This window comes from Curcuma longa, chromosome 1 (assembly GCF_044706935.1).
Source record: "Curcuma longa cultivar G26 ecotype Majalengka, Jawa Barat chromosome 1, ITB_CL_G26_1.1, whole genome shotgun sequence".
Taxonomy (NCBI): Eukaryota; Viridiplantae; Streptophyta; class Magnoliopsida; order Zingiberales; family Zingiberaceae; genus Curcuma; species Curcuma longa.
This window is the reverse complement of record NC_133861.1, coordinates 5,509,774-5,522,962: the sequence shown is the minus strand read 5'-3', so window position 1 is coordinate 5,522,962 and position 13,189 is coordinate 5,509,774. Positions and strand designations below refer to the sequence as shown.

Below are 13,189 nucleotides of genomic sequence, written 5' to 3'. Positions count from 1 at the left end.
TCGATTGTCACATCCTGAGAGACGGCTGTCCAAAAATTTCGACAACATCTCCTCTGTAACAGTCTAACTTTTCTTAATACATAATGATATAATAGGCCTACACGGTCAATACTAATACAACACAAATGTACAAGTTACTAACTATCAGATAAAGGCTCACATGGCCACAACCACACATCCAACACATGCATCCACTACTATATAACCACGAAGATCGCAAAACACTATGATAAGGTATACCACAAGCACCGATAAAACCAACTCCACAAATCTATCATAACGGAAACTCCACAACCGAGAATAAAGTTTTTGACCGCACGACTATGAACATAAATTCAAAACCCACAAGTAAGACAACAAATAACATACAACATATAAGGAAAACAACGACTAGTCCACAATATATAAAAACAGAAGGACCGCACAAGGAAATGACTCTTGCTCCTGCTGTGAGATGATGGGGTAGACTGACAGACCTCCAAGCTTCAACCAACATCCTATCTGCTACCTGAGAGAAAACAAGGTCAACCCCAGGGTCTGGATAGTGAGTATACAATATTGAGTGGATACTAGATGAAAGTGCATAACAACATGTAGAATAAGATAACAGGATATCATACGAAACAGAATGAACAAGGTTAATAAGCAACAGATATCAACATAATGAATATAATCAAGTGCAACAACCACATAAAACAACAAGTGCTACAACTATCAACGTAATACACAACCACTAACAAATGCATGTGCATATGATATGCATGGTAACTGTTTGCACTCGCCACCCCCAGACACTCACCCAGTGTAGTGAACTGGGGCGCACACAGGAAAGCTGCACATGCTCCAACAACAAAACCACTACTAATCAAGTGGGGAGTGGGGGAGCGGGCACTAGCCAGTCCTGGTTGCACCCAACTTAGCACAACAATAATCCTACTTCTATCATGTATAGGTCATGATGCTCAATTCAACAGTTAGGCCTATATCTAATCAGGCATGATCAACAACAATATCATACAACTGTATAGAAATATCAAGCTCAATCAACAGGGTATTAAACAACAAGGTGACAATGATATCAACAAGGTAAATAGCAACAGAAGTACTTACGAATATACCTGTGTTGACTAGCACAGGAGTACCCACCTGATCTGACGAACGTCGATAAAGAACCCCCTAAAAATAAACCACGTAGGTAACCGGATCAATAATCAAGGACTTGCAAAAATGGATAAACAACATCCACTTATAAATACGTAGATCTAGCCGAATTTAAGGTTAATCTAATCTAATCAAAATTAACCTAACCCGAATCATAATTAAAACTATACCACACCTAACCCAATTTGGATGCATTACATCCGGATACATGATTCAATTCTTACAACTAAATCCAACTCATCAGATTAACTTATGCTATTTAAACACGAGTTAAGTTCATGTTCCACCTCCAACCGGATCTAAATCAACCAACAAGATCCGTGCCAATGGTTACACCCGGATCCATGTTAATGTTAACCCTAATTAGATTTTGATCGGATCCAAGATCCTACATCAAAACCTAATCTATCAACAGCCACCCCCAACAATCACTCACAACAAAAAAAAACTAATACAAAACCTAATAAAACAGTAACCCACAGAATCAGCAAGAATTAAACACCCAAACCCCTAAAATCCAATAGAAAACTCCATCACCATCCCCTTCTTCCTCAATCGGATCCAATTAAATTGGATCCATCAACAGAACAAATCCCGGGTAGATCAGACCCATAAACCAGTAATTCTACTCCAACAAAACAGAAATCAAGATTCCAATCAAAACCTAGCTCCAACTATTCCCACAGAAATCAACAGATCCAACAAAACAACCCTAACTTCAAGCAACATTGGATCATCAACCCCAACATCCAGCACTCACCGCCCCCCTATCAACCAGTACCAAGCCACAGAGCCGAAATCCCCCTAATCAACCATTCCCACAGCAAGCACGACCCAAAGAAACGAACCAAGAAAGGATCTCACCTCCGATTGAAGCCTTGGGAACCCTAGATCCAAGCCAAGTTTCGGTCCTTCCCTCACTGCCGAGCACCACCGTCAACTCCACCAAATCTGGGATTTCAGTTCAAATTCGAATCAAGCATCCAACGAAATCCAAACAGCGACCCAAATCTTACCTCGATTTGAAGCCTAGAACCTGCACACCGGCAATGGAGGTTGCGGCTAGGTCTCCTTGCTGCCCTCTTCCTCTTCAAGCAACCCGCGGAACCAGGCAAAGCCGACAGTGCTACGCGAATCAGAGAAGAGGAGAAAGAAGAGAAGAACGCGGCGGCTTCTCCTTCTCTCCACTCGCCCCTCCGAGTATGGTTTCCTCCTCACCTCTTATTCGCGCGCGGCAATGGTGATCGGCGCACAGAGGACACGAGCAGAGGAAGATAAACCGGGCGCCTAGGGTTAGGTTTCCCTATATTCCCCCTCCGCCCGCACTCTTTGCCGGCGCCATCAACTCCCGCCATCACTGCCGCCGAACTTGCGTGGAGGAGGAAATGCTCGACTCGCGTGGAGAAGGGAACGCTCGTAGAAGGAAGCGGAGAAAAAAAAATCGCGAAGGTTTCGGGTTGAGGATCTCCTACTGGGTTTCGGGTTTAACCCAAACCCGATCCATTAAGGTTTTTTTTTCTAAACACCTCATATCTTGCATTCTCCCCCAATAATAGAAATTTAGTCTCCAAATTTTCTTTCTTCATATTTCTGAAACTAAGAGTTTTAAATATTTAGGATCATTTTTGTAAGTCGATGGAGGGATTGAGAGATATCTTACATAGAATACAAACAGGATGGTTGAAATGGAGGAGAACATCAGATGATTTATGTGATCGTAAAATGCCTCTAAAACTTAAAGGAAAGTTCTATAAAACGGCAGTTAGACCTGTCATGTTATATGGCGCTGAATGTTGGGCTATGACTCGAGCACATGAGCAAAAGATGAGAGTTGCGGAGATGAGGATGTTAAGATGGATGTGTGGACATACAAAGATGGACAGAATAAGAAATGAGAGCATTAGAGAGAAAGTTGGAGTTGCATCTATTGAGGAAAAACTCCGTGAGACACGTTTAAGGTGGTACGGACATGTACTTAGACGACCGATAAATGCTCCAGTTAGGCGGTGTGAAACTATGACAAATACGCATATCAAATGAGGGCGAGGTAGATCAAAAAAGACTTGATTAGCAACAATAAAACAAGATAAAATTTATTTAAATATAAATGATGATATAATAGGAGATAGAGCTCAATGGCGTAAAAGGATCCATATAGCCGACCCCACTTAGTGGGATAAGGCTTGGTTGTTGTTGTTGTTGTTGTATACTTCCGTGCAGAAATACCATAACAATTAAAAATCATACCTCATGTAAATAGATAAAGATATCGAGCCCGGATAGTATCCTCCAGCTCCCAAGTATCCTCCTCATCTTTATGGTGTTGCCACCTGACCTTCACCAGTCGAATGGTTCTCTTTCGCAACTGCCGCTCTTTATAGCCAAGGATTCGCACTGGAATCTCCTCATAAGACGCATCCGACTGAAGAAGAATAGATACTTCTTTCAGAACATGTGTAGGATGAGGTACGTGTTTCCACAGCATAAAAACGTGAAATACGTTATAAACACCAGCAAGTGTCGGCAGTAATGCCAGGCGATATGCCACCTAGCCAATCCGCTCCAAAATCTCAAATGGTCCAATGTAGCGCAGAGCTAACTTTCCCTTTAATCCGAACCTCTTCACCCCTTTCGTGGGTGATACACGTAAGAACACATGATCGCCCACGGAAAACTCCAGATGTCTCCGTCTCTGATCCGCATAACTTTTCTGTCGATCTTGAGCCTCTGACATACGTTGTCTAATAACGTGTACAAGCTCGGCATCCTGCTGAAGACCCTGTGGACCTAACAGCTGTCTCTCACCAACCTCCTCCCACAACACGGGAGATCGAAAAGGTCTACCATACAAAGTCTCATACGGAGCCATCTGACTAGTAGAATGATAGCTGTTGTTATAGGCGAACTCAACCAGATGCAGGTGATCCTCCCAACTGCCACCGAAATCGATAACACAAGCCCTTAGTAAATCTTCCAGAGTTTGAATAGTACGCTCCGACTAACCATCTGTCTACGGATGAAATGTTGTACTAAAACGAAGCTCTGTACCCAGTGCTTGCTGCAGACTCTGCCAGAATCGTCAGGTAAAATGCAAATCTCTATCCGAAATAATACTCACGAGAACTCCATGTAATATAACAATCTCGCTGCAATACAACTCCGCCAAACGATCCAGCGAATCCGTCCGACGTATCGGAAGAAAATGAGCGAATTTGGTTAACCGATCAACGATTACCCAAATCGCATCATGCCCCTTCCGGGTCCTAGGTAAGCCTGTAACAAAATCCATCGTAACATGCTCCCACTTCCACTGGGGTACTGGTATCTCCTGAAGCAACCCGGCTGGTCTCTGCGTTCAGCCTTCACCTGCTGGCACACTAAACACCTTGTAATAAAATCTGCGATGTCCCTCTACATGTCGTTCCACCAATAGGAGCGTTTTAGGTCCCGCTACATACGAGTATCACCAGGATGTATCGCGAACCTAGAATGATGTGCCTCCTATAATAACTCCTCTTGGATCGGATGTTGCTCTGGAACACAGAGTCTTCCTCGAAACCGAAGTATTCCATCTGCGTCACAAGAAAACTCTAACTATTGTCCGGAGTCCACCCTACTGCGGATAAACTGAATATGCTGGTCGCTAGCCTGTGTTGACTTGATCTTCTCTACTATGGGTGACTGAGCCATCATAGAAAACATCACTCCTCGCTGAGTCTGGCCAAGCTCCACCAATCCCAACTCAGAAAACTGTCGGACCAGATCGATAACTGGTAACTGCCACCCACTGACTAGCCAAAATCCTATGAGACTTCCGGCTTAGCGCGTCAACTACCACATTAACTTTCTCTGGATGGTAGTTGATGGTACAATCATAATCCTTCAAATACTCCATCCAGCGTCTCTGTCTGAGATTCAACTCCTTCTACGTAAACAAATACTTTAGACTCTTATGATTGATGAATGCCTCCAAAGTAACCCCGTACAAATAATGTCACCAAATCTTCAAAGCAAAGATAATAGCGGCAAACTCTAAATCATGAACAGGGTAGTTCTTCTCGTGATCCTTCAGCTGACGAGAAGCATAGGCAACCACTCGGTCACGCTGCATCAATACTGCACCTAATCCATGGAATGACACATCGGTATAAAGTATGAATCCGTCTTCACCAGCAGGAATCACCAATATCGGGGCACTCACTAACCGCTGCTTAAGCTCTTGAAAACTGACCTCGCAAGCTTCTGAGCAGGCGAACTTCATCCCCTTTTTGATCAGACGAGTGAGCGGGGTAGCAATACGAGAGAAGTCATCTACAAATCTCCAATAATATCCAGCTAAACCCAAAAAACTGCAGACCTCTTGAACTGTGTTCGACTGCTCCCAACCAGTAACAACCTCTATCTTCTGAGGATCAACAGAAATACCTCGGCTAAACAACACATGCCTGAGAAATTCCACAGAAGAGAAACAGAACGCACATTTGCTGAACTTTACATATAGCTGCTTGCGACGTAATGTCTCCAATACAATACGAAGATGCTGCTCATGCTCCTCCGATCGAGAGTATATCAGAATGTCGTCAATAAAGATTATGACAAACCGGTCTAGATACTCCAAAAAAATCTGGTTCATCAAATCCATAAATGCGACTAGAGCATTGGTGAGTCCAAATGACATCACCAAGAACTCATAATGTCCATAGCGAGTACGGAAGGCTGTCTTCTGTATATCCTCGTCTCGCACTCTCAGCTGATGATACCCATATCTTAAGTCAATCTTTGAGTATACACAGGAGTCCTTCAGCTGATCAAGCAAGTCCTCAATACGCGACAAAGGATATTTATTTTTTATTGTAACCGCATTCAACTGACGGTAATCAACGTACAACCTCATAGACCCGTCTTTCTTCTTCACAAATAGAACTGGGGCTCTCCATGGTGATACACTAGAACGAATGAAACCCCGATCCAATAACTCATGTAGCTGGATCTTAAGTTCCTCCAATTCCTTCGGTGCCATCCGATATGACACCTTAGACACGTGTGTCATGTCTGGAATCACCTCAATAGTGAACTGGATTTGCCTCGGAGGTGACAAGCCGGGAAGCTCGTCCGAAAAAACATCCTGATAATCGCGGACGATACAAACATCGAAAGGACAAGAAACTCCGACTTCGTCTGCTTGCTTCAGAAACAGTAAATACCCTCGGCACCCACCGTCTAACATTCTCTGAGCTTGTATAGCAGAAATAATTGATACTGCATCATTCCGAGTAGCAACGAATTCCCAAGCGGGTTGATCTAGAGGTCGAAAAGTAACCACTCTATCCCGACAATCCACTGTAGCATGATAGGTTGCTAACAATCCATACCCAAAATAATATCGAACTCCGCCATATCCAACACCTGAAGATCCACCGTAAGGGTATGACCGTCGAAATCCAACGGACATCCCTTGATTTGCTGATTGGTAGTCAGTATTTCTCTTGATGATAAGGATACTGCCAGGCTACACGATCTAACCATAGGAATTCTTCTAATTTTTCTCAAAAACAATCTAGACATGAATGGGTGTGAACTACCAGTATCAATCAAGGTATCTGCATATATGGAATAAACAGAAATCATATCCCGGATGACCGATCCATCGGCCCACTATGCCTCCTCTCGTGTGATAGCATAAACGCGACTAGTCTCTGTGCCGGACGACTGTATAGTTGAATGGGACGCAGACTGCCTCTGTTCTGACTGAGACTGATTCTGGGATACTGGTGACGACTGATGAATGTAGAGGAGGCATACTATAGGAGAATGGTACTGCTGGTAACTGCTGTTGCAACGGGATCGCGAATAACAGATCTCTGACTGTGGGGCTGTCAGTAACATTGCATATTCTTTTCCTTGTATCTGATACAACTGTCTTAGAGGCGGCAAAGTTTTCTGCTGATGCAGTGCCCTATGCCTCAGTGGTATCCTCTACTGTCGCGACTATGTAGATCGTCCTCCTGAAGTGGTAGTGTAAGTGAGCTCTAACTGAGCTCTCAGAGTGCAATCCTTGATGATATGACCAAGTTGCTTATAGTAATAGCAAACTGTCTTATCTGATGAACAATCCGCTACCTGATGACTACCGAATCCATACTGAAAACACCTCTTCTCCATAACATCCATCTCCTGATTCTTCTGGGACCCACTCGAAGATGGTTGTTTACCCTTTTGTCGTCTCGTAAAATCTCGAGAACCTGATCCCTGAGCAGGCCTTTTCTAACCAGTCTTCTACACAGCTAGATTTTTTGACCTTTCTGTGTCTTTTTCCCGAGCTACTTGCTGCTGAGTCATCTCAATGAGTAAAGCCCAGTCCAACGCCTCTCTGTAAGAACTAACCAGAAAATCCGACATTCTGACCCGGATATAGGCAGCCAATCCTTGGGTGAACTGGAACATCCGATCACTATCCAAAGCCACTAAATGCGAACAAAACTCTGCAAGTCTTGAGAATTCCGCATTATATTCCATGATCGAATGGTCACCTTGCTTACAATTCAGAAACTCCTGGCGCCGCGCCAAACAGAAGGTCGTTGAGAAATACTATGACTCGAAAGCCTCTCTAAATGCTCGCCATGATATCTCCTGCCCTCCGAAAATCATTCTCTGTGGCTTCCACCACGTGACAGCCTGATCCCGAAGGTGGTAGATAGCTAATTCAGCTTTTTCTACATCAGTACAAGTGATGTAGTCGAAGGTATCCGTCAGACTTTCCAACCAGGAACGCGCCACCCATGGGTCAGATCCCCCATGGAAGAGAGTAAATCGATCTTTTACCGACTTTGTCAACATCGATATCCGGCTCTTATCCATAGTATAACTAGCAGTAGCCGGTACAGGGTATGTCAACGGTATCTTATGAGCTTGAGAACCCTGTCCCACAACTGGAGGATCACGGGTCTGCTCTCGACTATCAGCAACATCCTCAAAATTGTCCGTCTCTATAAACCTAACAGGTCGTCTCCGTGGTCGACCACTTGCTCGGTTTTGTACAGGGGCTATAATATCACCTAGCAACATAACTACTATTAATCTCTATCATTAAATCAAATACAAAAGATAACTTACATCCGTTTGGAGTGATCATGCCACTGTCCATCCCATCTCACAGTCTGGATCGAACAAATCGAAACTACGACGAAAAAAATCCAAGAAACAATGTGGACTTTACAATAAGGTAGACCGAAAAATCTAACGACCAATCCACAAAATCACATGGACCGAACTATGCTTTGATACCAAAACAATTTGGTATCAGATAGACCAAAAATACGACAAATCTCGAAAGAACCTAACCTGCTCTGATACTACTAAATTGTCACGTCCCGGGAGACGACTGTCCGAAAAATTTTGACAACATCTACTCTGTAACAATTCAACTTTTCTTGATACATAATGATATAATAGGCCCACATGGCCAATACTAATACAGCACAAATATACAAGTTACTAACTATCAAATAAAGGCCCACACAGCCACAACCACACATCTAACATATGCATATACTACTATATAACCACGAAAGATCGCAAAACACTACAATAATGCTTACCACAAGCAACGATAAAACCAACTCCACAAATCTATAATAACGGAAACTCCACAATCGAGAATAAAGTTCTTAACCACACGACTACGAACATAAATTCAAAACCCACAAGATAACAAATAACATACAACATATAAGGAAAACAATGACTAGTCCACACTATATAAAAAAAAAAGGACCCCACAAGGAAACGACTCCTGCTCCTGCTGTGAGATGATGGGGCAGACTGGCAGACCTCCAAGCTTCAACCAACATCCTATCTACTACCTGGGGAGAAAACAAGGCCAACCCCAGGGTCTGGGTAGTGAGTATACAATACTCAGTGGATATTAGATGAAAGTGCATAACAACATATAGAATAAGATAACAGGATATCATACGAAACAGAATGAACAAGGTCAATAAGCAACAGATATCAGCATAATGAATATAATCAAGTGCAACAACCACATATAACAACAAGTGCCACAACCATCAAGGTAATATACAACCACCAACAAATGCATGTGCATATGATGCATGGTTACTGTCTGCACTCGTCACCCCCAAACACTCACCCAGTGCAGTGAACTGGGACGTACGACAAGAAAGCTGCACCAACAACAAAACCACTACTAATCAAGTGGGGAGCGGGCAGCGTCAGGAGGGTTATCTAGTTAGTCCTGGTTGCACCCAACTTAGCGCAACAATAATCCTACTTCTATCATGTATAGGTCATGATGCTCAATTCAACAGTTAGGCCTATATCTAATCAGGCATGATCAACAGCAATATCATATGACTGTATAGAAATATCTTGCTCGATCAACAGGGTCTTAAACAACAAGGTGACAATGATATCAACAAGGTAAATAGCAACAGAAGTACTTACGAATAGACCTGTGTTGACCAGCACAGGATTACCCACCTGATCTGACGAATGTCGATAACAGAACCCCCTAAAAATAAACCACATAGGTAACCAGATCAATAATCAAGGACCTGCAAAAGGGATAAACAACATCCACTTATAAATACGTAGACCTAGCCGAATTTAAGGTTAATCTAATCCAATCAAAATTAACCTAACCCGAATCATAATTAAAACTATACCACACCTAACCCAATTTGGATCCATTACATCCGGATCCATGATTCAATTATTTCAACTAAATCCAACTCATCAGATTAACTTATGCTATTTAAACACGAGTTAAGTTCATGTTCCACCTCCAACTGGATCTAAATCAACCAATAAGATCCGTGCCAATGGTCACACCCGGATCCATGTTAATGTTAACCCAAATTAGATTTTGATCGGATCCAAGATCCTACATCAAAACCTAATCTATCAACAGCCACCTCCAACAATCACTCACAACCAAAAAAAACTAATACAAAACCTAATAAAACAGTAATCCACAGAATCAGCAAGAATTAAACATCCAAACCCCTAAAATCCAACAGAAAACTCCATCACCATCCCCTTCTTCCTCAATCGGATCCAATTAAATTGGATCCATCAACAGAACAAATCCCGGGTAGATCAGAACCACAAACCAGTAATTCTACTCCAACAAAATATAAATCAATATTCCAATCAAAACCTAGCTCCAACTATTCCCACAGAAATCAACAGATCCAACAAAACAACCCTAACTTCAAGCAACATTGGATCATCAACCCCAACATCCAGCACTCACCGCCCCCCTATCAACCAGTACCAAGCCACAGAGCCGAAATCCCCCTAATCAACCATTCCCACAGCAAGCACGACCCAAAGAAACGAACCAAGAAAGAATCTCACCTCCGATTGAAGCCTTAGGAACCCTAGATCCAAGCCAAGTTTCGGTCCTTCCCTCACTGCCGAGCCCCACCGTCAACTCCACCAAATCTGGGATTTCAGTTCAAATTCGAATCAAGCATCCAACGAAATCCAAACAGCAACCCAAATCTTACCTCGGTTTGAAGCCTAGAACCTGCACACCGGCAATGGAGGTTGCGGCTAGGTCTCCTTGCTGCCTTCTTCCTCTTCAAGCAACCCGCAGAACCAGGCGAAGCCGACAGTGCTTCGCGAATCAGAGAAGAGGAGAAAGAAGAGAAGAACGCAGCGGCCTCTCCTTCTCTCCACTCGCCCATCCGAGTATGGTTTCCTCCTCACCTCTTCTTCGCGCGCGGCAATGGTGATCGGCGCACAGAGGACACGAGCAGAGGAAGATGAACCGGGCGCCTAGGGTTAGGTTTCCCTATATTCCCCCTCCGCCCGCACTCTTTGCCGGCGCCATCAACTCCCGCCATCACTGCCGCCGAACTTGCGTGGAGGAGGAAACGCTCGGCTCGCGTGCAGAAGGGAACGCTCGGAGAAGGAAGCGTTGCGGAGGGAAAAAATCGCGGAGGTTTCGGGTTGAGAATCTCTTAATGGGTTTCGGGTTTAACCCAAACCCGATCCATTAAGTTTTTTTTTTTCTAAATCGATAGCGAAATCCATGCGGCTTGGACATGGTCACCGTTAACACATTACCTGGTAGTAATGAGACCTGCATCAAGGAATTGGTTATAGCTAATAATGTTGCATCAGTTCATCACATTAATTGAAATAGTTCAATATTCTTTATTGAAAAATAAAAAGCTGAAGGATAATATGAGCATATTGTCACTAGTCAAAAAAAAATACAGGAGACACTAATGGGGTCTGATGATGAAAAAAATATTTACCTTTAAGATCTAGATCTTGACAGAGTAAGCTTTGGACCGGAAAGCTCTTAGATTCCGCTCCCCTACGTAGAGCAGCAACGGAACACAGATGTACATCCATGTCTGTTTAATTCACTTAGATAATTAGATTAACTAATTAATTTGATGGCCTTTTCAAGTACATTAACTATGCATACTTAATGCAAGGAATTCTGCCCAGAGGACCACATAATTAGCACAGCGGTACTTCAATCGATATAAATTGCAATTACATTATCTGAAAAAAAAACATACTTTTTTTTAATAAATGGAAGACATGGTCGGTATCCTCGAAGATGGAGTAGGAGCTTCAGGCTGATTCTGTAAGGCCGCTTGGACTACGGTGGGCACAATTTTATTGAATTTGTCGTGGGTCATAATTATGATGGTTGGTCTTATAGGGTCATCCATCAGAGCATCCCAATTCAGGATCCTAGTTTAGTGTTCCCACAGACGGTAACAATTGTATTCCTGCTTAAGATCGCCTCCGTATGAGTCATCGGAGACCTCTGCACTAACAGAGTAATACAAATCCCATGACCTGCTATAGGAGAGATCAGCCCTGCACAATGGCGGAGCTAGGACAACCGATCTACCCGAGCTAATCTCGGTCCTCAACCTGCCTTCCTTTTTCTCACCCTCAACTCATTACCGCGGCGCCGCCAACTCAGTCGACATTCTACTTCTCAACATCCTTGGCCATCGTTAGTCCGTTGTCGGCCCTCGGACTAAAGCAGAATAACACATGCCTCCACCCCTTGGGTATATATACCATGTGGCATACCAACAATCTGCTCTGATCATGTAATGAACACGACGAAAAATAACTAATACTAGATATACGGTCCTTTAGTAATTCTTAATAATTGGATCAATTTCTATGTAAAGGAAAAAAATTCCTACCAATTTATCCAAATTAAACTGAAACACTTTTCCAACTAACACCATCTTTTTTGTTATAGAATGCTTTTCTATTGTACCTTCAATAATTAACCTCACTTCTTCAGACACATTTAAAAATTGGTGATCCAGGTTTAGCCATAAAATCCCTTCTTGATAGCCAATGATAATAAGTTAATCATTGGCAACAATGCACGCTCTGATTGGGAAAAAAAATTTAAGTTAGATTGAGGATGGTACCATGATAATCATATCAATGTAATTGCATAACAGAATCTTCAATACCAAACTAAGCTGTGTTCTAGTGTGCAATGTGCATACCTTCAATACCAAACTCTAAAGATACAAAGATGATCCATATATATTATTGAAGTTGAGATTTTTGATTCTTCAAAATATAATATTCATCAATTATAGAATCTGAATCAATACTTAAAGCAAACTCTCTCTCAATGTAGATAATCATAGAATCTATCAGAAAATTCTCTCCCATTCTATTACGAAGAATTGTTTTTACATGCTTTATAGTCGAAAATGCACGCTTTGTAGTTACTGTAGAAACAGGCAAAGTTAGAACTAGATGGATCAACTTGTCGATCAAATTATAATTTTATAATTTTTTTGTTTCAAATAAATCTCGGCACAATTCTGAGATAGTGGGCATTTTCTAAAAACTTTCATGAGAAACTACATCGAGCTCATAATGTTGTAGTTAACATCTCCAATTATGCATTTCTTGTTCAGTGAAGTCCATAGGATAATACTTCTCAGCAAGAGTACAAATCTTATCAATGTCGAACCATTTAAAATTATCTTTTGGA

The 13,189-nt window shown here is 42.4% G+C and overlaps 2 long non-coding RNA genes across 2 annotated transcripts; both read right to left on the bottom strand.

The window, feature by feature from the left end:
* Positions 1 to 252: 252 nt before the first annotated feature.
* Positions 253 to 2,545, bottom strand: LOC141833376 (uncharacterized). Its single transcript, XR_012602203.1, has 3 exons — positions 2,178 to 2,545; positions 2,026 to 2,112; positions 253 to 508 (listed from the first exon to the last, which is right to left on the bottom strand). It is a non-coding gene; the product is annotated as an uncharacterized LOC141833376 (long non-coding RNA).
* A 6,293-nt stretch (positions 2,546 to 8,838) lies between these two features.
* On the bottom strand, positions 8,839 to 10,851 carry LOC141841030 (uncharacterized). Its single transcript, XR_012602775.1, has 4 exons — positions 10,695 to 10,851; positions 10,543 to 10,629; positions 9,664 to 9,737; positions 8,839 to 9,023 (listed from the first exon to the last, which is right to left on the bottom strand). It is a non-coding gene; the product is annotated as an uncharacterized LOC141841030 (long non-coding RNA).
* Between the last annotated feature and the right edge of the window lie 2,338 nt (positions 10,852 to 13,189).